We start from the raw sequence: 27,860 nt of genomic DNA on the forward strand, positions 1-27,860 counted from the left end.
GATGGGTTTCCTGGATACAGCACACTGATGGGTTTTGTCTTTTTATCCAATTTGCCAGTCTGTGTCTTTTGATTGGGGCATTTAGTCCATTTACATTTAGGGTTAATATTGTTATGACACGTGTTTTTTACCCCAGGTGAATGTAATAAATTACATGTGATTTGGAGTGTTTATTCACTATCTTCTCTAGTCATAGCTCTTTTCCAGTCTGACAAAAGTTTCAAATCCTGTTCCTGTGGTTCCTTAGATTCCTCTTTGGAGTTGTGGCCTTAGATTTGCTTTTTAATGACTTTTCTATGTTTGTCTTGAAGCATTTTTGGGTAGACTACGGGTTGCCACAAGAGAACTCCACCCCACCCCCAAAACACACACATAGAGTTTGTTTAGCCAGAATACACAAACTGACCAGAAGTCAGGTGGCCTGTCTCAGCACAGGATTGGTGGCTCCCAAGGGTACCCATTTGGGAGATGTGAAATGGGTACTCAAAGGAGGATCTCACCAGATTAGAGAAACTCATTTGTGCTATACCACTCTCCTTTTGTACTAGAAGCTTACAAGACTGAGCGATATTCTCCAATCACTTTGCTTAATACTTCTAGAAGTGAATTCAGCAACATCAGGCTCCTGGTCCTTGAACCCAAACAGCATGACAAAGCTACATCCCCATCTGAGATAGAAAGCTGAGCCAGACTCCAGGAGCTGGAAACAGAATCTCTGAACAGAATCTCTACCTCCAACTTTCTAGTGTGCTTGAAAGCTCCTGTCTGTGTGGTCCTTCTACTCCTTTTCTTGTTCTGAGTTTAGCCGGTTTTGTTTGTGTTATGCTTTTAATAGACTGCGTCCATGGACATGACTTTTAGACTCCTTCATTTGCTAGAATATCTCTATATCACATTTGGTTGGGATCAGGACCTGATAATGTTTTATAGGACCATGGATTTTTAAAGCTGAAACTCACAGTGGCTTATCACTAGGGTTGTCAGAATTAGCAATGGAGCCTTAAATATATACGTATGCCAAGACCCTCCTGTAGCAGCTTGGAAGCATCCATATTTTTCCTAAAACTCCATAGGGTTTTTGATATACAATCTCAAATGAGACCCATAGGCTGCAAGAAACTTTAGCTAACATATTTTTAAAATTTCTCTTAATGCTCCTTTTTTGGTCACAAATTTATGACTATTCCACTTAAGGCACTAATTCTAAACAGAGTCGGGGGTTTTACAATCCTATAAACACTCCTGCTGGAGAGTCAGTATGCCTCTTGGTGACATTCTCCACCTGCCACACAGAGCTCAGGTCCCTGACGGGCCTCCTCTTGTCTTAGGTGTAGAGGTGGTAGAAGAAAGGTCAAGAACAAATGTGCCAGGTTTTATTTGGCGGGTATGTGTGTGTATGTCTCTGTCTGTGTCTGTGTGCATGTGAGTGACTTTAGATCCTAAATGATTTACTTTTAGGTAACAAGAAACAAAAAGAGCACATTGGCCTTAACCACTTTTTCTGTATGAGAAACCACTAAGACCCCCAAAGAGGCTGAGTACTTGTAAGAAGGTTGTAGATCTTGAACTGCTTTTTGTTTTTTTGAAACACCATCCTAGGGTGTTACTCCACCCTAACCAATGAAAGCTTCTCTAAGAAGTTAGAAGAAAAGCATCATTCACCTCATTTGGCCGTCATCTTGAGCATCACATTAAGAGTCATCTGACCTTACCCCTGAGGGGCAGGCCATGATTTTTGTCATGATTTGGTAACTTATTTTCTACCTTAATCATTATGTTTTCCATCTCAATTTTTGGAAGATGAAAGAACCTGAAGTTAGGGATTGGACAGACCTAGGATTGAATCTCCAAGCTGGTGTTTACCGGTTTGTCCTTGGACAGAAAACAGAAGCAGGAATATTCATCATCTGGGATGTGTGGCTGCCTTAGATGATATGGATGATACATCTTCATTTTACATATAAGAAAGCAAAGGCAGAAAAGTGGACTCAGATCCTACAGGGTTTGAACCCAGGGTCTGACACTACTCAGAGCCTGCCCTCTCAGTCCTACCATATAGCCCTGCGGTGGGCAAACAGGTCCTTCTAACTTCTGTCTCATAACAGCCCAGCTTAGAGGTTTCTGAAAACACTGTCCAATGTCCTACAAGTGATTATTTTAATTCTTAAGTTATGCTTTTGGAATATTTTCACCTTTGACTGTAAGCCTTGCAAAGAATATCAATGACACATTTCTTTCTTTTCTTTTTTTTTTTTTTCAAGGGCAATATCTTGTATTTTTAAAATAAGCATTTGATTTTAGAACAGTTTTAGATTTACAGAAAAATATAAAAATAGTAAAAATCTCATATAGCCCACATTCAGTTCCCACTGTTATTCACATCTAATATTAATATGATATGTATGTATGTATACATACATACTATATATATGTGTGTGTGTGTGTGTGTGTGTGTGTGTGTGTGTGTGTGTGTATATATATATATATATACTTTTTATTGAGATGGAGTCTTGCTCTGTAACCCAGGATAGAGTGCAGTGGTGTGATCTTGGCTCATTGCAACCTCTGCCTCCTGGGTTCCAGTAATTCTCCCTGTTTCCACGTCCCAAGTAGCTGGTATTACAAGTGTGCACCACCACACCCAGGTAATTTTTGTACTTTTAGTAGAGATGGGGTTTCACCATGTTGATCAGGCTGTTCTCAAACTCCTGACCTCAGGTGATTAATATGGTATTTTTTAAATAATTAATGAACTGATTTTGGTACATTATTATTAAGTAAAGATCCATAGTTTATTTAGACCTATGCTTTTTACTTCATGTCCTTTTTTCTGTTCCAGGATCCCATCCAGAATAGCACATAACATTTAGTTGTCATGTCTTCTTAGGATCGTCTTAGGACAATACATTTTTCAGATGTCCAGACAGGGTAGGTGTACATGAACTTAAGCAAAGAGCGATTGCCTAGACTATGTTTTTATCAGTGTTTATGAGTAATGGTTTCCTGCCCCAAAGGAAGTATTTGTACTCACTGTTTCCCAAAATTAAAATTATTACTTTTAAAATGAATGAATGGATGAATGAAATATTTAATAAATGAGATCACAGGGGGGAAAGTTCCCAGCACAATAACTGTAACAGAGTAAGCTCTCCATAAGTGCTCATCTTCCTTTCCTGCTTCTACTTCATTTGTATCTTATTTTATCTGCTATTTCCTTCCCCTGCAAACTGACATCATAGCCTCCCCACTTCATTATAATTAATATTGATCAGGTGTTTTGATGAGCACTGTGTTTAGCTTGAGTGCTACAAATAAAGTGCCTTTTGAAGAATGATGCAAAATTACAGAGAATAGAAGCTAGTTTGGGTGACAGAATTAGGTCCCAGATGTCAGGGTAAAATGAGGGGCTGATTCTAACAATATGAAACATAATAGGGCTAAATGTAAGGTCTTGTAGTGGGGTCCAGGAAATTAGCTGTGTGAGTGCAGGTCAGGGGAGGTGTGTGGGTTGGTAGCTGCAAATATAAAAAGTACTAGGGAGTTGAAAATGATAGTTGTATGGCTTACAGTACAGATTCAGTAGCTGTTACAAAGACCTAGAAGAACAATGGCTTAAATGAGCTAAATATTTATTTCCTCTCACAGACTGAGAGTAAACAGTATACGGTGAAATGGCAGCACCAGGGACAGGATCCTTCCATCTTGTTGCTCTGCACCCCTCATCCACATGGCTATGAGGTCCATATTTCAGCCAATGGCAAAAGGAAAAAGAAGGAAGAGAAGGCATGATCCTTCCCTTTAAGAGCATGGCTGGGAAATTATACATTTTACATCTGCTTACATCCCACTGGCTAGAACCTGTCCTCCTGGCCACACCTTTGTATAAGGGAGGCTGGGAAATGTATTCTTTAGCTGGGCAGCCATGTTCCTAGCTAAGAATTTTATTAATAAGAAAGGGAGAGGGGAATAGATACTGACAGAAACATTTGCAGCCTTACAGTTAAGACAGTATGTACAGTCATGTAATTTGTTGCCAAAAAGTTTTGGGCAATATTCTATTGCATTAATAGAAGAACAGTAAGTATCTTCCAAAATAGGAGTTGGCAAGCTTTTGCTGAAAAGGACCATATAGTGAATACAGTTGACCCTTGAACAACATGAGCTTGAACTTTATGGGTCCACTATATGCAGATTTTCTCATACCTCTGCCACCCCTGAGACAGGGAGACCAGCTCTTCCTCTTCTTCCTCCTCCTCAGCCTACTCAATGTGAAGACCACAAGGATGAAGACCTTTATGATGATTCACTTCCACTTAATAAACAGTAAATATGCTTTCTCTTTCAATTTTAAAAAATATTTTCTTTTCTCTAGCTTAATTGTAAGTATATAATATATAATACCTATAATGTACAAAATACGTGTTGACTGTTTGTGGTATCACAGAGACTTCCAGTCAGCAGTAGGCTATTAGCAGTTAAGTTTTGGGGGAGTCAAAAGTTACACATGAAGTTCTGACTGCATGAGAGATCAATGCCCCAACCCCTGAGTTGTTCAGGGTCAGTTGTATTTTAGGCTTTGCAAGCCATGTACAGTCTCTATCACAAAATCTTTTCTGGTTTTTGTTTGTTTGTTTGTTTGTTTAAAATGTAAAACTCATTCTTAGCTCCCAGGCTGCAAAAATTAGGCTGTACCAGGGGTTGTAGTTCGCAGACCCTTGTTCTAGAACGAGCATGGTGGTGAGTCTGAAGTCACATCTTAAGGTGCACTTAATGTGCACAGTAAGACAATGTGTTCAGTGGAGGTGTCCAGGTTAGGGAAGGGACTCCAGGTGAATTTCTAAGAACAATGATGATTGGAAGCATTGTTTACTTTTAGCCTAGAGAAGCTCAGACTTTTAACGACCTGATCACTGGCTTCAGATATTTAAGGAACATTCAGGTAGTTTGGAGATACCCTTGTTTTTTATGGAACCAAAGGGAAGAACAAGAATCAGTGAGAAAAAGCTCTGGAACACAGACTGCAGCTGCATAAGGACTTTCTCACTTATCATTTATGGAACCCTTATTCTCAGGCACTATTCTAAGCACTCTACATAGATGGTCTCACTTTATTTTCAACAATCTCAGTGGGTAGGTGCCTTTCTTACCTCTACTTAATAGATGAGAAAAAGTCAGCAATAGGAGGTTATATAACCTGCCCAAGGACGTTTTGCTACTAAGTGATAGGGCCATAACAACTCCAGCTCTCTACCACCTCCTTGCATGTGACTTATGAGGAAAGGTGTATAAATAATTTAGCAATCCCAGACACATAGTAAGTATTGTTGTTGGCAATAATAATAATAATGATAGTCCCTAGGAAGTACTATGTTTCTCATCACGGTGGTTATAGTTTTCTATGGTTGCCATAACAAATGACCACAAACTTGGTTATTTAAAACAACCCATTTCTCTGCTTACAGTTTTAGAGGCCAGAAATCCAAAATCAAGGTGTTGGTAGGGCTACACTCCCTCCAGAAGCTCAGGGGAGAATCCCTTCCTACCTCTTTCGGTTTCTGGTGGCCTCTGGCATTCCTTGGCTTGTGGCTGCATCATTCCAATCTCAGCCTCTGTGGTCACGTTGCACTCTAGCCCACCTCTTGCCTCCGTCCTATAGGGATACTTGTGATTTCAATTAGGGCCCTCCTGGATATTCCACGGTCTCTCCTCATGTCAAGCTCATTAACATAATCACATCTTTTGCCATATAAGGTGAAATTCACTTTTTCCAGGGATTGGGAGGTATATATCTTTGGGGGCCAGTAATTTGCCTATCACAGTGGTATCTAAGCATAGACTGGATGACTACATGCTTTTCTTTCCACTATTAGGAAAAAAAACTTCATAGAATTCTATGATTTACAGTATTGGCCAATCATAACATCAGTCTTTTCCTTGTGGAATTTTTATGTATGTGAAATAGAATTTTTTAAAGCCTTATTTTATTTTTAATAGATAACACTTGTACATATTTATAGGGTAAATGTGATGTATCAATATATGCATAGTATACATTATGGAATGACCAAATCTAGCCAGTTAGCATATTAATCACCTCAGATATTTATCCTTTTTTTGTGGTGAGAACATTTAAAATCCTGTCTTTTAATTATTTGGAAATATACAGTCACCATGCTATACAGTAGGGCACCAGAACTTATTCTTCCTAAGTAACTGAAACATTGTTCCCCATTGGCCAGTGTCTCTTCTTTTCCTTCCTCCCACCTGCCTCCTCCAGCCTGTGGTACCACCATTCTACTCTCTACTCCTGTGAGTTTGACTTTTTAAGATTCCTGCTGTAAGTAAGCTCACACGGTATTTGTTTATCTGTGCGTGGCTTAGTTCACTTAACATAATGTCCTCTAGATTTACATGCTTTTACAAATGGCAGAATTTCCTGTGTGAAAATAGAATATGTTTTTAAATAAGATATAAGTTAGAGGTAAAACTTACCTTTTTTTCAAATACATAGCCACAGTCCGACACTACTGAATAACGCATTCTTTCCTCCACTGATTTAAAATTCAGCTTTTGTTACTTAACTACCATGTAGTAACCATTATAGCTACATTTGTTTCTTGACTTCCATCAGTTCACTTTGTAGGTTTCTGCATTTGTACTGTGCCATTTTGTTTATAGTAGCATTAAAGTCTATATTTCTAACTGACGAATTGTCCTTTATTATTCTTTGTCAGTTTTTTTGGTCAATGACTCTTTTACTGTTTTTGTTTTGTCATTGTCTATTTCAACTTAAAAAATCCTTACTATCATTTTAATGTGGTCTTGGGAAGAAGAGGAAATAGATGGAATTATTAGCCTGCTATCCATAACAATCCTCTCACTTTCTTTCTTTCTTTTTTTTTTTAATGATTTTCTTTTTTTTTTTTTTTAAAATTTTATGGAAGTTTAATTCCAGACCACATATATGTAAGAGATAGATACAGATATGAATTCAAATCTGGAATAAGTGTACATATACTCTTATCTTTCAAGACTTCTAACAATTAAATTTTACAACTATATTTTCAATTATTTTTATATTTAACCACGTTTTAAAAATCATATTTTAAATTTTGGGGTACATGTGCAGATTGTGCAGGTTTGTTACATAGGTATACATGTGCCATGGTAGTGGTTTGCTACATCTATTACCCTGTCATCTACATTAGGTATTTCTCCTAATGCTATTCTTTCCCAATTCCCTGACCCCCTGCTATTCCTCCCCTAGCTCCCCACCCCTCAGGCCCTGGCATGTGATGTTTCCCTTCCTGTGTCCATTTGTTCTCATTGTTCAATACCCATTTATAAGCGAGAACATGTGGTGTATGGTTTTCTGTTGTTGTGTCAGTTTGCTGAGAATGATGGTTTCCAGTTTCATCCATGTCCCTGCAAAGGACATGAACTCATCCTTTTTTATGGCTGCATAGTATTCCATGGTGTATATGTGCTACATTTTCTTTATCCAGTCTTTTAACCACATATTTTATTGGCTTTATTTATTACATCTTTTACATAACATATCTTTTCCTTTCTTGAATTCATTATTCTGCCTTATTTTTCCTCAGCTAGAAGAGATCTTCAAATAACCTTTAATTTTTTTAATAAAGGATGTTTGGGTGATATAATTTCTCTTTGAACATACCTTTCTTTTGTCATAGTGTAAAGGAAATCATAGTTTGGCAGCTGGTAGAAATTCTTAAGTTGCAAAATGTTCCCTTAGAATTCTACAAAAATTGTACCAGTGTCTTTTAGCATAGTGTTACAGATGAGAAGTATGATATCAGTCTGATTTTCTTTCCTTTTAAGCAACCTGATTTTTCTCCCCTTTGAGGAAGCTTGTCATTGTTTGTCTTTGTTCTTGGAGTATCAGACTACATCTGGAAGACTGTATTCTTTCAGTAATCCTGCTGCCTAGCACGGCATCTGATATATGGCCTAAAGTCTTGGATATTCTGGGTCTCTCTATTATATCTTATGTTTTACCTGATTATTTAAATCTCTTTGTGTGTGTGTGTGTGTGTGTGTGCATGTGCACTTTTTTTGGGAGTGGCAGTGGCATTCCAAAAGGAGCTGATCTCCTGCCCCTATTGAACCTCTGGCTTCTATTATATTTGGAACAAACCTCTCACTTTCCAGAGAAGCTGTGGAACTATTTCTGTGTCCAGCCATTCTGTGTGGAGAAGATGACCATGTTCCTGATGTTCCTTAATTTGCCTTTAAACTTCTGCCCATGACTCTACTTCAATCCTGATTCTCTGAGTTTGGGATTTTCCAGGACTGTTTTCTGGAAACTTGTACACTTACATCTTAGGGGTCTGTATTAGTCTGTTCTCACACTGCTAATAAAGATATGCCCAAAACCAGGCAATTCATAAAGGAAAAAAGCTTTAATGGTCTCACAGTTCCACATGGCTGGAGAGGTCTCACAATCATGGCAGAAGGTGAAGGAGGAGCAGAGGCAGGTCTTACATGGTGGCAGGCAAGAGAGTGTGTGCAGGGGAGCTGCCCTTTATAAAGCCATCAGATATCATAAGACTTACTCACTTCACCATAACAGCATGGGGAAAACCTGCCCCCATGATTCAATTATCATGTCTTTCCCACAGCATGTGGTGATTATGGGAACTATAATTCAACATGAGATTTGGGTGGGGACACAGCCAAACCATATCAGGGTCTTTGTAGAATCATGAACTTATCCATACTAGTTAGTTTTTCCTCCCATGTCCCATCTACTTTCTATCTTCCCCATATTCTTCAAAGTATCTGCTTTATTGATGGCATCTTTCCCTGATTCTCAGCATTGTCAGTGATGTTTTGGTCATGCAAATGGTTTTTGGAGATGAGGAATGAAAGGGAGTAAATGTGTAAGCCCAAACTACCATTCCCCAAACCAAAAGCCCCAGTGTGGAAATAGCGGAGGGGACTAACTCATCATATGGATAGCTGGACCAAGTGACCTTCCAGCCTCATCTAACTCTTGGAGGCTTTTCTTTAAAGCAGCATAACTAAAGGGTTGAAAAACAACTTTTATGGAAAAGACCAGAGAGATAGAGTTTAGTTTACTCATGAGAACAGAATGAGGTGAGACTTAAATGGTGAGTCACATTAAGCCTGCTGAAGATACAGCAGGAGGGACTAAGGTTAAATTACAGCCAAAGTAATTCATATTGGTCACTACAAAGATCATTTAACCCTTCAAAAGTTGCGTGGCATCATAATATGGTGCAAAGCCAAGTTACGAAGCCTCATTTTCTAGAGCTGTTCTCTTTAAAGGTAAGAGGGTGGACTCGAATCACCTTGTAAATTATCTGACAGCCTTGTGACATGATTATACCCTGATGCCTGGAATGTTAGATGGGAAATAAACAGCAGCATCTGGTAAACTCTCCTGGGGTGAAAAAAAAAATCTTGTTTTCACCCAGTCTTTTGGATTTTTTTCTTTAATGCAGAGAGAATTTTTTGTCAAAAACACGTTCTCCAAATCTGTAAACCTGATTGGAGACATCTTTAGTTTCTTTTCAAACGTGCTGGAAAAAATAGGAATGTCACTGAGATTCCTTCAACGTCCCCTCGCAGCCCCTATCTCCCCCGGCTGGGCAGAGGGAGAAGCAGGGGTTGGGGGCTGGACCAGGGAAAGAGTGACAGGCTCTCTGTGGTAGGTCTTTGCCTTGTCACAGAGCCTCCTGGGCTCAGGTCTATGGTGGCCGCGGGAGAGCCAGCTCCACGCTGTGTGGCTGGTGACATTTCCGGCTGTCGGGGCCCAGCCAATCAGTGATGGGCCCAGCTCGCTTGGGCGATGACACATGAAATATGATAATTTTCTGCTAAAGGGCCCTGGAAGGGGGGAAGGAAGAGAGTGTGTGTGGCTGGGAGGGGTTCACACAGGAGCACCTACGACGAGGTGGGAGGGTGACAGTGCACTTACTTTCACGGTTTGCCCGGTAGGACTAGGCAAGGGAGGGAATGGGCTGCGATGCTGGAGCGGCTGTAGGCGCACCCCTGTGGCTCCCGAAGTGAGCCACTGCCGCTGCGCCTAGGCGGGAACCAGCGGAGGTGCAGACATCGCCATGCTGGAGCTCTGGGGGCCAGGTGGGGGGGAGGGGGCGAAGGCATTTGTCTTCTTATCACATGTGAGCAAGGTTAGGACTCGTGTTTCTTCTCAGTGCTGCGTCTTTAAAAGCCAGAACAAAACTGCAGTAAACACCATCTGGGTGGCTGGAGTACTCGAAAAATATTTTTTTTTTTTTTCAAAAAAATTTGGGCTGGGGTTGTCTCTCCCCCTACCCCGTTTTTCTACCTCCATGTTCAACTTGGCCCTTAAAAGAAAAGTGAAAAACAAAACAACAACAGAACTCAATAACAAAATCTTGAAGAAGGGCCGCAGTCTGAATCTTAAAGACTAAGTTTCGGGTGGTAGTTTTGATTCCCGTTTCTGGTTGGAAGGAAATACGTGGCTCTGGATTATGTTTGAGTTTAGAAATAGTGCCAGAGCGTTGCTTTGGTTTGTGGAACTGAGCCCCAAAACTGCAGAGGAGGGTAGGGCAGGGCAAGGGGTGCCCGTGGTGAGCTCTCAGGTACAGAGGCCCCACTTCCTTCAGCCACCTGGAGGCTCCCTGGCCCCTGATCCGCTGCCAGAGGCTGGTGAGGTGTGACATGCCTGTACAAGAGTGCCCTGCCTCGTCTGACCCGTGAACACCGGTGTTCAGAAGTGAAGGATCATAGTGTTTACATAACGTGCCGATTAGTCACTGAGCAGCTTATCACTGCAATAAATATTTATGGCTTGTATTAGCATTTTTCCCTCTCTCCACATATGTATGTATAATATATGAATATATATTACACATGTGTTGTTGTTTTTTTAAAAGAGCAAATAAGTGAAATCCTTATCACTGCGTGCAAGCCTGCCGTGGCTTTAGGCATGGGACTGGCTTCCTGCGCTGGGAGTGACAGCTATTCCAAAGTGATAATTGGTGTACTGTGTCTTTAAAAGGTTAAAACCCCTTTCAAAAAAAGGTCTGGACTCCTAGTGGGAAAGACAAGCGAGGCATGGGTTGGCTCTGGATTCAGAAAACAGCTGCTGATAAGATTCTGTGTCTGCGGGCTGAATTTATTCGGTGTTTTTCAGCAGCAGGAATTCAAGAGGGATGCTTCTGTTTGGGTTTCTGATCGTGATTTATATTTATTCAGAGGAATAACAGAGGGTGGATCTGTTCCCGGCGCGAGCATGCTCACAACCAGCCGACTCTCCCATTATCCAACTGCCTAGTTTGGTGCTTCAATGTACATGGCTATTCCGTGTGCATATGTGTGTATACAAACACGCATGCATGCCTGGATGGACATACGTATGCACAGGTTGTTTTTTAAGGACAATTCTTTCAATAAGGTCTTTACCCCTTACTTGAAACAGGTGTTCATGAAAAAAATGCACAAAATCCTGCCTGGCCGGAATAATTCATGAAGAAGGGGCTGGATCCGTGGGTCAGAGAACACAGGACCAGTTTGCCATCCCAAGGCTGAAGGTAGGGGACTCTGGGTTTTTATTCGACGGATGGATTCCTTGCGCTGTATTTTACCTTGTGATTGTGTTTTTGCCTGCGGCCGCACTGAGAAGCAGAATAGCGAGCTGCCATTCCATTTTGTGGCTGCCTTTCTTAGCAAGGGGTCCGGCTGCCGAGGCGCAGGGGCCGGCCGCTGGGCTGCACGCAGCGGCCGGTGCCCCCGGTGGGCTGAGCGCGCTGCTCGGCCTGGTGCTGGGGAGCGGTGAGAGCCTCAACTGACCCCTGCGCATCAATCACAGGCGGTGGCGGTGGCAGCAGCAGCGGCAGCAGCAGCGGCAGCAGCAGCGGCGGCGGGGCTGTAACCCTGTGCGCGCCGTGCGCTCCAGCGCCGCTCGCAGCCGGCTCGGCTGGGCTCTGCACCCGCGCACAGGCGGCCGGCTCCCAGGGAGCCTCGGCTGGAGGGCACAGGCATCGCCTTCCGTGGCACCTGCGTTTTCTTCTGCTGCCTTGGCTGTTGCTCCTGGATTGTTCAGGCGGACTCCAATAGCCTGCTTGGTTGAGAATGAGATTCGTATGATATTGGCTGCTGAGACAGAAGGGACAGCTTTCTCTTCCCCGCTTAATCCTAGCCCCCTGAAAATATTCCTAAAGCAAACTCATCTCCCAACCCCCAACCCGACCCAACCAAACCCAAACCAAACTCCTGTTCTACTGGGGATCCCTGCTAGCAGAGAGAGTGCCTTCTCCAAGTTGTACCCTACATTTTACCATCTTTTAAGTGGAAACATTGATGGTCCCGAATAGTCCCTGATGATATTGTCCAGGCTGCTGAGGACTCCTGAGTGTGGCAGTCCCCCTGAACCCGCGTAAATTGGACAGAGAGTGATGGTACAGAGGAACTTGGAGGCCCAGTGCTGGGTTCCTTTAACGTGGCAGGTATGGTTTCTGTTGCGGGTCAGGAATATCTCTGTGGCTAGGCCTTTCCTTGAACTTTGGGGACAGTAGTTGTGGGAGAGGGTCTGCAGGTCTGGTCGCTGGGTGAGCAGCACCCTGGCCCTCCTTCTGGTGTTCCCGGAGGTTTCTGGTAGCCTTTGGCATTGTAACCACAGCAGCCAGGTGCCCACTAGCTACCTGGAGTGCTTCTGTTTTGTTAACTCTGGTTTGCATTTTGTGGGTTGTGGGGGGAGGGAGGAGGAAAGAGGGAGAATGCGGTGTTTGCTGAACTGATCTGCATGGCAGTGTTCTCTAGCCCATGTTTGTGTGATTATGTAATGATCAGATGTGTGCCCAAACAGCTCCCCACCATCTCCTGGCCCTCCCCCAGACTGAAGAAGTTGAGTGCTACAGTTGTTTAAGATGTCTTTATATAATTATGTGTGTGCAGGGGACAGGAAGGGAGTGGGGGTGAGGAGGAATAATTTGAGCAACTTAAATGTGAAGAACACAGGTCAGTGATCGTGTGTACCTCTGAGGACCGTGTGGTATTAGCTTTGGGTCAGTGTTGATCTGAAGACCCTCCATATCTCTTTCAGCCAGTCATTGCTTATCTGAATTTTCATTTGGTAATTTCACCCTTCTTGCGCCCTGGAAAAAGTTGGACCCAGGAGAAGGACCCCTGCAGGGCCCCCAGTTTCCCAATTCCAGGCAGAAAATGAATCCTGAAGCCAGGGTGGTGGGCCAGGTCCCACCTGTTCTTCCTGCTCCTGCTGAGCAGCCAGTGTGGGGAGGAGTTCCTGTCCACTAGGGTGTCACTTGTGCTCTGCGGATGGGCTGTACTGTGAGGCTGAAAAGTAGACCTCAGATGCTGTCTGAGCTGTTTGACATGTGCTCTTTAAAGCTGTCACAGCTTGCAGAGGCTGGAGGCCCTTTACCTCATTGCATTTAAAGATTGTGGAAGTTTTTTTTGCAAAGAAGGAGAACAGCTGTCCAACTAAGATACCTGCAGGCAGGAGGGGAGGGTGTGTGCGCCACTTAGCTCTTTTTGCTTCCTCCCCACTATGTCTAGTTAAGGTACCCACAGGATATAGAATTGTAAACAGGGGCCCTCCTGTCACACCCCTGAGTGTCTCAGCCTGGGGCTGTTGGGCAGATTTGTTAATTTGGCAGCAAAGTCTGGCCCCTGAAGGCTAAGATTGTTTTTTTGCCCTCAACACTCCAGTGGGTTTGCTTTGAGGGCCAACTACTACTGTGAGCTCTGTGGCAGTGGATCAAGATGTGCTCAACTGGCACTATTGTTGAGCTGTCTCCGCCCATTGTGTTTTAGTGGCAGCCACCCTCCTTGGAGTGGAGAAGTGTGTGCCGCCTTTGGGCCCTTGCCAAGTGAGCTGTTGAGACATTTAGTGTGTGAAAGGTACAGGCAAGAAGAAGATGCATTTAGTCTGAAGTTCTGGCAGATTCTAAGACCTGAATTGATGAAAGATAACATTAAGAAAGCTGTATGACAACTGGATAGCATTTACTTGTCTCTCACTCCCTGCTCCGTGAGTTCCCTGATGTCTTTAAGGCTCTTTTCTGCCCTCCAGGCTGCCCATCAAGGAGGCCCTGACATGCTGTTCTCCATCCTGTTTCCTGCGGAGCCAAAGCGTATTTACAAATCTGCAGATGCTCTGGGCGGGCAGGGCTGGAAACACTGGCTATGGCAACAGGTAGCACTGGCATTCTGGGTCAGACTTGGCCAAAGCCCGTGACCCATTTTCTTCCTTATCTCTAAAGTAGGTGTAACCATCATAACCCTACCAAGACCACTGAACTGTCTTGGAAAGAAAGTGAGTTGAGTTTAGTAACATATGCTCTGAAGTTGATGGGTGTTAGGATAATACCACGACAATCTGGAACTCACATTTACACAATTTCACTTATCCAGTTGGGACCTAGGTGGCAAATCAAGTGAAAGGTCGTAAGTCTAGGAGCTACAGTTCATGAATTTCGATCATTGGAGGAAATTTTAGACTCTCTTTCAGGCCTCTGCCTTTACTTCAAGTTTCAGGAGGCTTGGTTGCTAGTTTGTCAAATGCACCTAGCAAATTGGAAGCAACTGATAATGTACTGGGCAAGGATTATTAAAGATCCTTTATCAAGTATCAGTAAGAAGTAACAGTAACACAAGAAACAAAAAACAAACAAACAAAAAATAATAATAAAAGGCACAAGAATTGAAGGCATGGAATTATAAAGCTAATATAAGCATTTAATGTAATCAGTTCAGTGAAATTTTATGCATTTTGATGGGTCTTTGGGACTCTGTTTTATAACATAGTAACATACTCACAATGACCCACATGTATCCATAGAAGTTCAAATTATATTTTGTTCATCCAGTTTAAAAAGACATGAGAGTTTTGAAGTATCCCAGAATGATTTTTTTTTTCTTTGCGTGATTCTTAGAGAAAAAAAAAAAAAAAAACCTGCCACTATCCAGGATAATGGAACCCGTGAGGTTTCTGGATAGCCAGTGTCTTACTGGTCAAAATTGTATTCCAACTATAAAGTCCTACTGTTGAAATTGAGAACTTTATGATTTTGTCAAAATTTATCAGGGAACTACTATGCTGGTGTTATTATGAGTGCTTATGTTCTAATGTTTGATACTAAAGAGTATTCTCTTTACTATCAAACGTTAGAACAGGTTGAACCTCAGCCTGTCTCAGCCTGTCTTGTTGATCCTCAACCTGTCTTGTCATGACCAGGCAACACACTTAGAGTCCTTCCAGCTTGGTGACATTAATGCTGGCGTTGGAAGAGAGCTCGTGATGGAAAAATTGGAGCAGAAGAGGTGGACTTTAGTGGCATCTGTTTCTTACATCTGGGTAGGGAATGTAGACTTACCACGACCAGGATGTTGTTCAATCTGTCATGGCCACACCCTTATGCTAAGGAATGGTGTTTTTTCAGTTCAGACATTGTGCTGAAAACTGGAAGGGTGGCTGAGATGTACGAGCAGTGTCAAACTTGGCCTGACTCTCTGACAATGTGCTCAGTTAAAACTGGCTCCAAAACAAAGGCAAGAAGAAAAACAAAAGTAGAGGAAAATAAATGTGGACACTTTTAGAATAGTACTTTAACACTTCAGTACAATCAATATGCGGAAAATGTAAAGACCTAATTAAACGTAATGGAAGAATATTTCTCCATTTCTAGATGCACATACATTAATTGTTTTGGTAACTTACTTGAAAAAAAATTGTTTAAAAGAAACTGTCTGTAACAGGTTATTGAATATAATCACAAATGCTAAGAACTCTCCAAAGGTTCCCTGTGTCTAATAGTAATAGGATGGAGAAAGGGGTATTCCCTGAAATCACAGGGGACTTGGAAGACAGAGGAGGTGGGGCTTGGTGGGGAGAAGTGACTGAACCGCAGTATCCAGAGGCTGCCCTGTTGGGAGGGTTCACAGTTGGAAATATGTGCTTGGGAGGCAGGACGAGGATGGAAGTGGTGAGTACATGACTGATGGGACTCCTTTCCTCATTACTAAGTGTTTTGAAATGCCAGGTGCAGCTGGGATTTTTGTGGATAAAGGGGGAAGCTTTACATCTAAATGTTAAGTAGGGGTGATCTGAGAAGGCCCTTCAGATTTGGGGAACAAAACCAGGGAGAAGCATAGAAAAGCTAGTCTCGGAAATCTTGAGATCCCTGAGCCTCGGTGAACCCTTGAATTGGGGTTTGGGGTCACTTTTAAAAAGTGTCTTATGTATGAGTAACTGAGATCCAAGGAAAAGCTAATAAACAAATAGTAGAAAGATATAGAAAAATAAAAGCAGTGTTGTAAATACACAATATGATCTGCTGAATCTCAGTCACCAATTTTAATCTATTGAATCATTCATTGGACTTCCAGGCTTAGCATTAGATGCTGAAACTGTCTTAAGATCAGAGGAGCTGGACACAGTGGCTCATGCCTGTAATGCCAGCTGCTCAGGAGGCTGAGACAGGAGGATCACTTGAGCCCAGGAGTTAGAGATCAGCCTGTGAAACATAACAAAATCCTGTCTTTAAAAAAATAAAAATAAAATTATCTGAGCATTGTGGCTTATACCTGTAATTCTAACTACTCTGGAGACTGAGGCAGGAGAACCTCTTGAGCCCAGGAGTTTGAGGCTGCCATGGGCTATGATCACATCACTGTACTCCAGCCTGGACAACAGAGCAAAGACTCTGTCTCTTAAAAACAAAAGGATCAGAGATGCCCTGCTAAACATGAACTGGTTTAATTTAAATAGGAGAATTCGAAATCCTCTTCCATCAAAAATATAATACAGTAGGCCCTTGACATTCTCAGTGGATACAGCTCAAGCCCTTGGCCAATCCCCAAGTTTGCAAATGCAGAAATATTTGCATCGGCTCTTGACTTCCCCCTGAATCAGGTTTCCAGAGTGAAGAGGTTCCTATGACTAGTCACAGGCTACCAATGATTTGCCTTTTCAACTTACACTCAAGGAAATTAAGTTTCTTTCAACTCCAGAGAGTTTCTGTTTCCCTGTTGGCATCTTGGGTTGGGGATACTGGGCCTTTGAGAAGGCTCCCTTTCTAGCTAAGTGACTTGTTCTTTGCTGTGGCTTTGCAATACACAGTTCACATTTGTGCTTCAGAGAAATGACAAATTGCCATGTGGTGTGGCTATTAGGGGTTGTTCACAAATAACTGAAAGAGTGTTGAATATACAAGCATCTGCTGGGTTTGCTAAAAAAATTGCACATGTGTGCAGCCCCTCAAACTCCCCCCAATTCCCTGGCCCTCAGTATACACTTAATATACTGTTAGAAACTTCCTCTGACTGTCAGCAAATCTTGATGAGGGGAATTGGGCATCGCACAGCTGAAGTGTCTGGTAAAGAACTTAAAATGAGAGCATCACCAATGAAATCTTAGCAAGAGAAGCAGAATGTAGTCATTTGCTCCATGCCCTCATTTTGAAGATTTCAAAATTTGAGAAGATTTGAAAATTTGAGGGAAAAACCCTACTATGATTATGATTGTATTAAATAAAGGATCCAGAGCGGAATGTACCCTGGAGGTTGGGCCTTACTGTACCTTGATGGAAAGATTCTCACAAGAATGTTTTGGAATTATGTGGGGAGAAGCTCATAGAATTTTAAGTGAGTTTAAGAGCACACCAATTACGGTTGAGGAGAGCATCTTTGCCCAGCAACTAGAAAAGATATGGCAGGAACTGTAGCAATTTGGTATAAGAGTTTCTTATTAAATTTGTGTTGTGACCATCTTTTGAAATAACTTTAATAAAATAGCCCCTAGATACAAAATAATGCTTATAAGCTGTGTAGAAAGATCTAAAGAATAACATTATGACCAAACCTTATGTACTCACCAGTCAATTTGAGAAAAATAATGTTACCGGAACCTTTGACATCCCCTGTGTACCTCCCTCCATCCTATCCCATTTCCTCTCTTCCCAGGGATTGCTGTCTTCTGGACATTTCTGTACCTTTTATTCCCCTATGCTTTTCTTTATTGTTTTATCCTCTTGCATTTATATCCCTAAATAATATATTGTCTACTTATGAAGTTTATGAACTTCATATAAATGGAATCACCCTGTTTGTATTCTTTTGTTCTTAATGCTCGTGTTTAGTCCGTGCACACCACACCAGTAAGGCTCACTGGTTGACAAACAACTGAAATATTTCCGTATCAGTTGGTAAGTTGCTGCTTACCTGATCCTATGGTATTTCTCTACCTCCTCCCCTTTCCAGAGGGAAATACCAAGTGCTCCTATGGTATTTCTTTACCTCCTCCCCTTTCTAAAGGGATTACACGTGGCATGGCAGGGGGTCCTGGGCATCAGCTCTGGCACTATGGCTGGGACTTCTTTTGATTGAACACTGTCTGTGCCAACTGGTTGTTAAATGTTTCACTCTTGGATTCATTCACATTGTTGGATGTAGCTGAAATGTTTTCATTTTGCTCAACTGTAATATTCCATTGAATGAATATATGGCAGTTTATATGTCTATTCTATTATTAACAAACACTTAGCTTATTTCCAGTATTTTGCTATTATAAATAGTGCTGCTGTGAACATTTTTTTTTCAAGTTCCCTGCTGAGAATGTGTGTAACTTTACTTTGGGAATACACATAGTAGTAAAATTACTGGTCATGGACCATGAGCATTTTCAATGCTGCTAGGATAGTTCAAAATTTCTATTATGTTACATGAGTTTCACTTAATAAAAAATTAATTTCCAATGTGTTTAACCAATGTCTCTATCCAGCTATGGTAGATACTTGCTCCTACTGCTCTGTAATCTTATGAACACTTTATATTTTGTAGGATATTGTCAAAAATTTTTGCCAGTCTTGTGGATGTATAACAGTATCTTATCTGATTTCAAGTTATATACATTTGATTACTAAAGGGGGTCAGTATCTTTTCATGGGCTGTTGGCCTTCTGGAGTTTCTTTTTTTGTGAAGTACCTCTTTAAGTCTTTTACCCATTTATTTGAAAATTGGATAGTTTACATTTTTCTTATTTATTTGTAGGAGTTCTTTATATATGCAGGACACTATTTCTCTGTGTTGCAAAAATACCTTCTCTTTGTGATTTTTTTCATCTTTTTTAGTACCTTTACAGTGGCAGAAATTCTTAATTTTAATGTAATAAAATTTATCAATCTTTCCTTTATCATTGAACATTTTGTGTCTTTTAAAGGACATTTTTAGGGACAATTCTTGTATTGTCTTCTAGAAGTTTAAGTTTTGCCTTTCATGTTCAACATTTTCCCTTGAGAATGATGTTTTCTATGGGTTTGATATTCCTTATCAGGATAAGGAACTACTCCTGTAGTTTGCGAAGAGGTTTTTTTCCTTTCAAATTATATACATGGAGCTTTATTAAATACTTCCTCGGCATTAATTGAGAAGATTTTTATAATTAAAAAACAATTTGTTAATATCTGGTAAACTAATTTTCCAATGTTAAGTTAACCTTGCTTTCCTAGAATAAACCTGACTTGATTGTAATGGCTTCATTTCTTATACATCGCTAGGGTTTTTTGCTAATAAAATTTAGAAGTTTTACATCCATCTTCATGAGTGTGTTGTACTGTAATTTTTTGCTTCTTATGTTATCCTTGGCAGGGTTTTGTATTATGGTTTTGCTGAATTTGTAAAGTAACTTATAGAGTGTTTTCTCTTTATCTGTTCTTAAAAAAAAGAAAAAAAAAGATTATGTGAGGCTGGAATTCTTTCTTTCCTGAAGATTTTTGACCTCTGATTCAATTTCTTCAGCAGATAGTGGGTATTCAGGTTTTAGTTTTTTTCTTGAATCAATATTGTTGTTAGATTTTTCTAGGAATTTGTCCATTTTATTTGAGTTTTCAAAATTTTTATCATGAAGTTACTTATAAGATGCTGTTATTTTTTAATGTTCTGTAAGATCTGTGGTTATGTCCCCTTTTCATTTGCCTTCTATAATTTTGTTAAATTATCTTTTCAGAATTTTCTTAATGTTATTAGAGACTATTTCTAACCCTTGACTTTGTGATCCTCTCCATCATTTGTTTTCTAGTCTGAATATCTGTACTAATTTTTGTTATTTTCTTTCATCTATCTTACTTACATTTGAGCTATTTTTCTTTCTTAACTTCTTAAGTGAATGTTGGGCTTTTTAATTTTCAGGATTTCCCCCCCCCCCCATTATGAGCATGGTAACCTATACATACTACTCTAACTTCCTATATTTTGATATGTAATGTTTTTATATAATTTGGTTGTAATTTATAATTTTCACTATGATTTATTCTTTGACTTATGATTTAAAGCTGTGTTTCTTAATCCTCTGAGTATTTATTTTTCTTATTGTTACCTTTTGTTACTAATTTCTAACTTAATTGCATCATGGTTGTCAAATATTGTTTGAGTGCTACCCAGCCTTTTAAATTTATTGCAGCTTACTGTAAAGGTTGGCGTGTGGTCACTTTTCATAATGTTCTGTGGATTCTACCATTGTTAGATTCAATGTTCTATGTAATTCCATTAGATCAGCCTTCTTCACTGTGTTGTCCAAGTCTTTTATATCTTTACTGATTTCCGTATGCTTGATCAATCAGTGACTGAGAGAAGTATATTATAACCTCCCACTATGATTGTAGATTTTTCCGTTTCTTCTTATGGTCAGTTTGTGTTTTATATATTTTGAGCCTTTGTTATTAGGTACCTATAATTTTGAATTGTTTTATCTTTCTGGTGAATTGAATCTTTTATAATGAAGCAGAACTTGTTTCTTTAGTAATTATTTTAGTCTTAAAGTCTATTCTGATTAATATTAACATAGTTCTACCAACTTCATTTTGGTATTTTCCGATAGAGCCTGAAGTACAGTTTTTAGAATTTTCTTTATTGAGGCTCTGTTGGCAACAACTTCTTTGATTTTGTTTGCTTGCAAATGCACCAATTTTCCCCTTGTTTTTGAGAGAGGCTTATACTGGGTAGAATTAGGGTAGAATTCTTGGTTGTCAGTTATTTTCTCTCCAACACAATGAAGATATTATTCAACTGTCCTCTGTTTCTGTTGTTGCCTCTGAAATCTACTGTCTTGTCTACCGTCTTCTCTCTCCTTCAAGAATAATCTGTGTTTTCCTTCTGGTTGCTTTAAAATGTTTGGTGTTCTACAGTTTCACAAAGCATATCTAGGTGTATATTTATTTTTATTTCTCATACTTGGTATTCATTGGAGTTCCTGGACCCATGTGATAGTAGCCTTTATGTTATGGGAAATTCTTATCCTGTCTCCTCTTCCCATGAGACCACAAAAGATAAAAGTAAAGGTCACTTTGTTGACTAACATCTTCAAGCTAGTTGCAGGGATTGGCTCCTATTCTGGGCTTCAGATTTTGCTTAGTTTTTGCTCACTGAATATGTCTTACTAACCTGCCAGCTCTTTAGTCATTTCAAAAGATGTTTTTCTATAATATGCAGTTTGTTTAGTGTCTTCAGTAGAGTTGGTTACTTATCTAATCCACCACAGTCCTGGAAATAAAAGCCTATAAGGTTTTCTTTAATATCACAATAATCCTTAACACTTGAAACTATGCCAAGTCTATTAACAGAATATATATATTTTCACACATATTTATTACAGTGGCTAGTGCATTTAATGATTTATTCAATAGATATGATACTATGTTCTTAGACGTAATGTATACATGCTCCTTTCAGGCTAAGACAGAAGACAAGTTGGTGGTAGTGGGTTGGGTAGGGGTGCTTTAAACCTGCCAATTAGAGCGTTACTAGATTGGAAATGAATGATATTGAGCAGATATACGTAGTTTAGTGTTTAATGGCAAAAGTCTATCAGGTACTGTACTAGGGAATTCATTATTCTTTCTTAGTAAATTGGGAGAAGCTGATGGATTTTTGGCCAATTTTCAGTTCTATACATTGGCAATTCTGCTTTAGTAGGCTATTTCTCCTGGATATAGCTTTTATTCCAAACCTGGAACAGAGTGAGCTAGGATTAGAGATGGTCTCTTTCCTCTTGCACTTAGTAGATGCCCAGAACCACTCGCTTTTTTCTCTTATGGATGCCTGTTGTTTTTTGTTTTTGCTTTTTTTCTGTCTTGGGGCAGAGTTGTACCCTTCTATCTCTTCGTTCTCCTTTTTTAATAGAATTATAGCCTTCACCACCTGGGGACCAGCTCTCTTTTGGAGAAATAAAAAGTGAAAGCATCTAGTACTTCAATACTATCTCTTTCAATTTCCAACAAACAGGACTGGGATGGCAGCTGGCATCCCCAGCTCCCCTTCCACTGCCCATGTGTCTGAGTTGCGCTTGGCTGAACTCGACTTCCATGCCTCTTAGCCAAGGGACTTTATAAACTCTCTTTGTCCGAGAGGTTTCCGACTGATAACTCTGATGTGGTTTACTGCCAGGCCAGCAGGGCCTGCTGCTCACTTCTTGGTGTAACTTCTGCGCAAGGGACAGTGGGTTGTCATTGTTCTCTTCCCTTCCTGTGAACCTACTAGTGGTGGGGCACAGCAGATGGACGTTCTGGCTGCCATGGGCCTCCTGCAGGCCCAGGGGAGGGAACCGTGCCAGCCTCACGTTCTCTTTCCGTTACTGCTGCCTCTTTGCCCTGTCAGCCTCTCTGTTCACTTCTTATCCAGCAAGGACAGGGATGCACCTCATGTGGGTGCTGCCTTAGGTAGCCATGTGGGCACTGGTTGGTGAAGGGTTCCCTCTTTTCCCATCTTGCCCAGAGTTCAAAGTGGTAAGAGCTCACTTTGCCGCAGACTAGTATGGCATTTGCTTCCTCTGTCTTCTCTACCTCCTTTTTTCTCCTGCTGTGGCCCCTCTCCCCTATGCCTGTCCCTAACTATCTTGGAGAAAACAATTCAAGGGCTATCAAGGATTACAAGGAAGGAACATGTTTTTCTTGGACAAAGACAAATGACCTCCCTCCCTCCCAAAGCCGAATAGTTTTTGAAAAGGCACTTCCTCTTTTTCATCGAATTTATGTATGCTTTCTACCCGGGAGGCAGAAGCCACAGAGGGGTCCGATGAGAGCCTTGCAGGCTTGCCAGTCTTCCCTGTGAGTCACTGGCTGGTTCTGCAGAACATCTGCCCCTCTGAAGCAGGCTGAGAACCAGTCTGCCTGGGGGTCTGATCATTTCCACTAATTTGTAATGGCAGTGCTGGAAACGCTTGGAGCTTAGGGGACTGTCACCTAGGATTGGCTTGGAAAAGGAGGTGGTAGGCTTTGAGGAGAGACAGAAGGAGGGAGAGACAAAGAGAGGGAAAAGGGCAAAGAGAGAAAGAACAGCAAACAAAAACAAATAACGGAGGCAGAACCTACATACCTCTCCCTCAGCTTCAAGGCACAGCACATTTCAGTCGCGACTGCATGACATCAAGTCTCTTGTGAAAATGTTTTCTAAATTGAGTATAAGTTACACGTAAGAAAATTCACCTTTTAAAGTGTACAATTTAATGACTTTTGACAAGTGTCTGCCCTGGTGTAGCCATCACCACCGTCAAAATATAGAACATTCCCATCACACTTAATTCTTCCCTCCCACCTCCGTCCCCTCGCAAAACTCTGTTTTCTAAAACTAGAGTTTTGCTCTCCTAGAATTCCATATAGACAAAATCATAAAATATGTACTCTTTTTGCTTCTGGCTTCTTTCTCCTAGCATGATGCTTTTGAGATTCATCCATGTTGTGTAGATCAGCAGTCCATTCTTTGTGTGGCTGAATTGTATTCTGTTGTGTGGATATGCCATGGATTTGTTAATCTGTCCACTTGTTGATAGAAATTTGGATCGTTTCCAGGTTTTGGCTTTGCAAATGAAGCTGCCATGAGCACTTGCATACAAGTCTCTGTGTCTCCTCAGCTCTCCTAGGTGAACTCCTACAGGTGCCCATTCTGTCTGTGCTTGTGCCTGCTAGCCTGTCACCAGGTGTGCCCTTCTGTTTCTCTTCCTAGGAGTGAGCGTCAGCTAAGAATGGGATTTCAGATGCTACTACCTGTGCTAGTTCCTAGCAGTCACTTAGACTGTACTGTAGTCTAATTGTCTGTCGACCTGTTTGACATCCTCACTAGGCTAGAGACAATTTGGCATAGGAATTAAGAGCACAGGATTCAAGTCCCCACTCTGTCATATACTAACTGTGTGACCTTGGAAAAGTTACTTAACCTCTATGTGCCTCGGTCTCCTCATCTGCAAAGTGAGGATAATAGCACCTGTGTCATAGGGTTGTGAAATCAGATAGATAGAGAGATAGATAGACAGACAGACATGCTTGGCCTATAGGGAATACAATGTTGAATGACTGGACAAGAAGTAATATCAGGATCTGGAATGCACACATCAGATCTCCTTTTAGCGGCCCATAATGGCACCGGAACTGTCTCCATCAACTGCTCTGTTGCCTGGCACCCGGGCACCCGAATTCCCACTGGATGAAAGCTGAAAGCACTGCCTAACACTGCATGGGGAGTGCCTCTTTCCTTTGTTATCTGCTGCCTCTTCTTCCGGCTTGAATGCTGGCTGCCTCCTTTTGCTGCTTGAGCTAGAGTTCTGTTTCTGTTTCCCTGAATGTCTACTACTCTTTGAAAAACGTAACTATAAACTGTAAGGGATCCTACCTGTTTGCTTTGTTCCTTCTCTCAGTTCTGGGTCTAGACACATGAACTATGTAGGAAGCAAGGCCTAGAAAGGCCCCACCCACACTCTTTAATCCTTATACCCTAGTGCACAAACGTCTTCATGTTCCACAGGGCTGAAAGCCCTATGTTGATTAGAGACATGGCAGAGTGACCACAGGCTCAGAAATATTTGTCCTACAGCTCTACCAAGGATGTAATTGTCAGGGTAGCCTTCGTCATAGCCAGGGCTGTAGATGGTCATCCCGCTTCTGCATGCCGAGGGACAAGGACTCTGTGGATGGCAGCCCTCTTATTAGGATCGGGGATTGGAGGCCCATAAGTGCAGAGCTGGGAACAAAGATTTAAGCCTCACAGCCCTTAATCCAGAGAAGTACTTCCTGGGTTGACCATTTTCTCTCTTGAAGAATAAGATGATTCTGGACAAGGGTGATCAGAAGAATTAGAGAAATCAAAATGCAGGATTGATCTTTGAAAATCACCAAAGTGGGGTATAAAGTACAATGATCAAAGTTTCAAGTAGAATCCTCCGTGGACCTGTGGGAGGTGTTTCTGGAGTCTAGGAACTCCGAGTGGTGCTGTATCATGGCCTCCTTTTGTAGCACACTCTGTGTAAAGCATGGTGGTCAGCATCTCCCATGGTAGTCTCCTTTAATTCCACTTCTGTGAGTAGAAGGTGATCATTTTTCCTTACAGCAGTGGGTCTCATCAGACGGTTCTGATTTTATTGGTCTGGGGTGAGCACTGGGCATTTGGACTTTTAAACACTCCCCCAGTGATTTTAATGTGCAACCAAGGTCAGGAACTGTTTTATAGTCAAGGGAATTGGGGCTTCAGAGGTCAAAGTCACTGGCCCGGGGTCACCAAGCTATGTGGGGAGGTGCAGCTAAAGCACAGGCCTGAGTGACTGCATTGTTTGATCCTGGGGCCCTCATTCTGCCTGCCAATCAGAAAACAGTCAGGGAAGGTGCAGTGGCTCACACATGTAATCCCAGGACTTTAGAAGGCTGAGGCGGGGAGATTACTTGAGGCCAGGAGTTTGAGACCAGCCTGGGCAACATAGTGATACTCCAACTCTATTAAAAATCTAAAAATTAGCTGGGCATGGTGGCACATGCATATAATTCCAGCTACTCAGGAGGCTGAGGCACAAGAATCACTTGAACCCAGCAGGCAGCTGCGGGGAGCCAAGATTGTACCATTGCACTCCAGCCTGTGTGACAGAGTAAGACTGCCTCAAAACAAAACAAAACAAAATAAAATAAAACAAAATAAAACAAAACAAAACACACACACACACACACACACACACACACACACACACACACACAGAGAGAGAGAGAAAAGAAAAGGAAATGGTCAGTGCTGGCTCCGGGGTGCTGGGCAGGAAATGGTCAGTAGGGATTCGAAGATGCTGATGGCTTTCCCAGTGCATCCTTGCTGACCCAACACTCTTTAAGAGTCTAAGCATGCATGTGCTCTGAGTCTAAAAGACTCCCTGGAGAGAAAGCTGTCAGCCTTAGCTCCTGGCCAGCTCAGCAGAGGAGCACGCCACCCAGCTGTCTATCAACTCTTAGTCCAGGCTTAGCTTGGTCACATCTGGGTTCAAGAAACAAGGACAGATGCTTCTTGATTTCTTTTCTAGTGTCACTGCGTAGCCAGGCATCAATGTTTTGGTCCCTCCTGAGGAGAGAATGGTAGGATAAGTCGGGCAAGTGTGGTCTTTTCCAGCCTCACCTATGGTAATAACTGCAGAATCACAAGGCCTGAGTGCTCACCACATCCATCAGGACCCCACTGAGGACCTTGCACACATCACTTCATGCTACCCTTATAGGAATCTTGTTAAGTAAAGACTTAGTATCTCAATTTTTCAGATGGGGAAACTGAGGCACAGAGCATCTGGCAGCAGAAATGGGAGTAATCCTAAGCATTTGCTGATCCTGGCTTAACGCTTAATCATCATCCTGTGCAGCCTCCATGGGCCTGGTTTTGCCTTGTTCTTGAATTGTTTCAGGCGCCTCAGCTAGTAGTCTCCAGCCTGAAAATCAACTCTGAGCAAGGGAGATGCTGCTTCATTTCCGGCACAGAGTTGGATTCATAGCAGGTGTTCAGTAAATGGTGGTCGGTGGATGTATTTTATTTTATTTCTCAAGATTCTACAATGTCACAGTACTGTGATAATAATAAACATGTCCCAGGAATATAACCCAAGTTACCCACTTTTTAATGTTTTGACTTCTAACTATTTCTAAATACTCTCCATACTCTCTTAATTGTGTCACATTCAGTTTTAGTAACTGTGCTACACTCACACCCTTTAGTGGTCTAAGAAGAGCACCTCTCTGCATTGTAAGGGCCTCAGTGTCTTTGAAGGGTTCTTTACCAGAATAGAAACTATTCTGCATGGTAACTGTCCCTGCCCCGTCGAGCCTATGGAAAGGTTTGGTGGGCTCTGCCAGGGTAATCCACACAAAACTGCCTCCCAGTTTAGTAGCAGACAGTGCCAGTGCTGTGCTCAGATGACCTTGGATCACGCTGGCCACTTTTGTGTGCTCATCCTGCAGCTTCTGTGGCCTCTGTTTCTAAAGCTTTGCCCCATCACCTTCTTCAAAGGATTGCCCTCTTGCCAAGCGAGCAAGGCCCCACCATAACAGTCTGTAGCCAGTATTAATTACAGCAGGACTATGAAAGGTCAGCCACCTTGCTCTGGCAGTGGTGGGTGTGGGGGTGCAGAAACTCAGAGGAGGTACAGTTTACATTCCAGGACCTTCCCTGGGGTCAGGGTGAGGCTGGGATGTTGCCTGAGGGCCTGCTTGGCTTGGCCTGTCCCCTCTGTCCTGCTTCTCCACTCCACTACAGACCACTCTGGGGACATTTCTTCAACTAGGAATCCTTATCTTAGGGTTTCCTTTGAGGGGACATGACGTAAGTGAAAGCAACGTGGACTGGATGTCTTTCAGAACAGAACATGCCTCGAATTCTCTCTTAAACATTCTCATTAGTGTCCGGGATTCTGCCCTAAGCCTCCACCTAAGCTGGGGGACCCACTTCCCAGGGACACTAACCCACCTCTCTTCCTCACAACTGGCTCATCCCCATGGTTAGTTTCTGGGCTTTCCAGCTCTCCCTCTCCTCACTTCTTAGCCAGACTTTACTCTGCTTCTGTTTCATTCATTCAGTATCCTACA

At 41.8% G+C, this 27,860-nt stretch overlaps 1 protein-coding gene across 4 annotated transcripts in view; it reads left to right on the forward strand.

Moving 5' to 3' along the window:
* HIVEP3 (HIVEP zinc finger 3) overlaps positions 1-27,860 on the forward strand; it is a 517,135-nt gene that overhangs the window by 102,275 nt on the left and 387,000 nt on the right. The window contains exons 1-2 of one of the 4 annotated variants that reach the window (XM_037743190.1): positions 9,725-9,735; positions 11,456-11,567. The gene's annotated coding sequence lies outside the window, so the exon portion shown is untranslated. Of the gene's footprint in view, positions 1-9,724; positions 9,736-9,861; positions 10,132-10,159; positions 11,568-27,860 lie in introns of those variants that run through there. The other 3 variants (XM_037743191.1, XM_017541784.2, XM_017541785.2) reach the window with 3 other exon arrangements.

The sequence above is a fragment of the Cebus imitator genome, unplaced genomic scaffold (assembly GCF_001604975.1).
Source record: "Cebus imitator isolate Cc_AM_T3 unplaced genomic scaffold, Cebus_imitator-1.0 Scaffold136, whole genome shotgun sequence".
NCBI lineage: Eukaryota > Metazoa > Chordata > Mammalia > Primates > Cebidae > Cebus > Cebus imitator.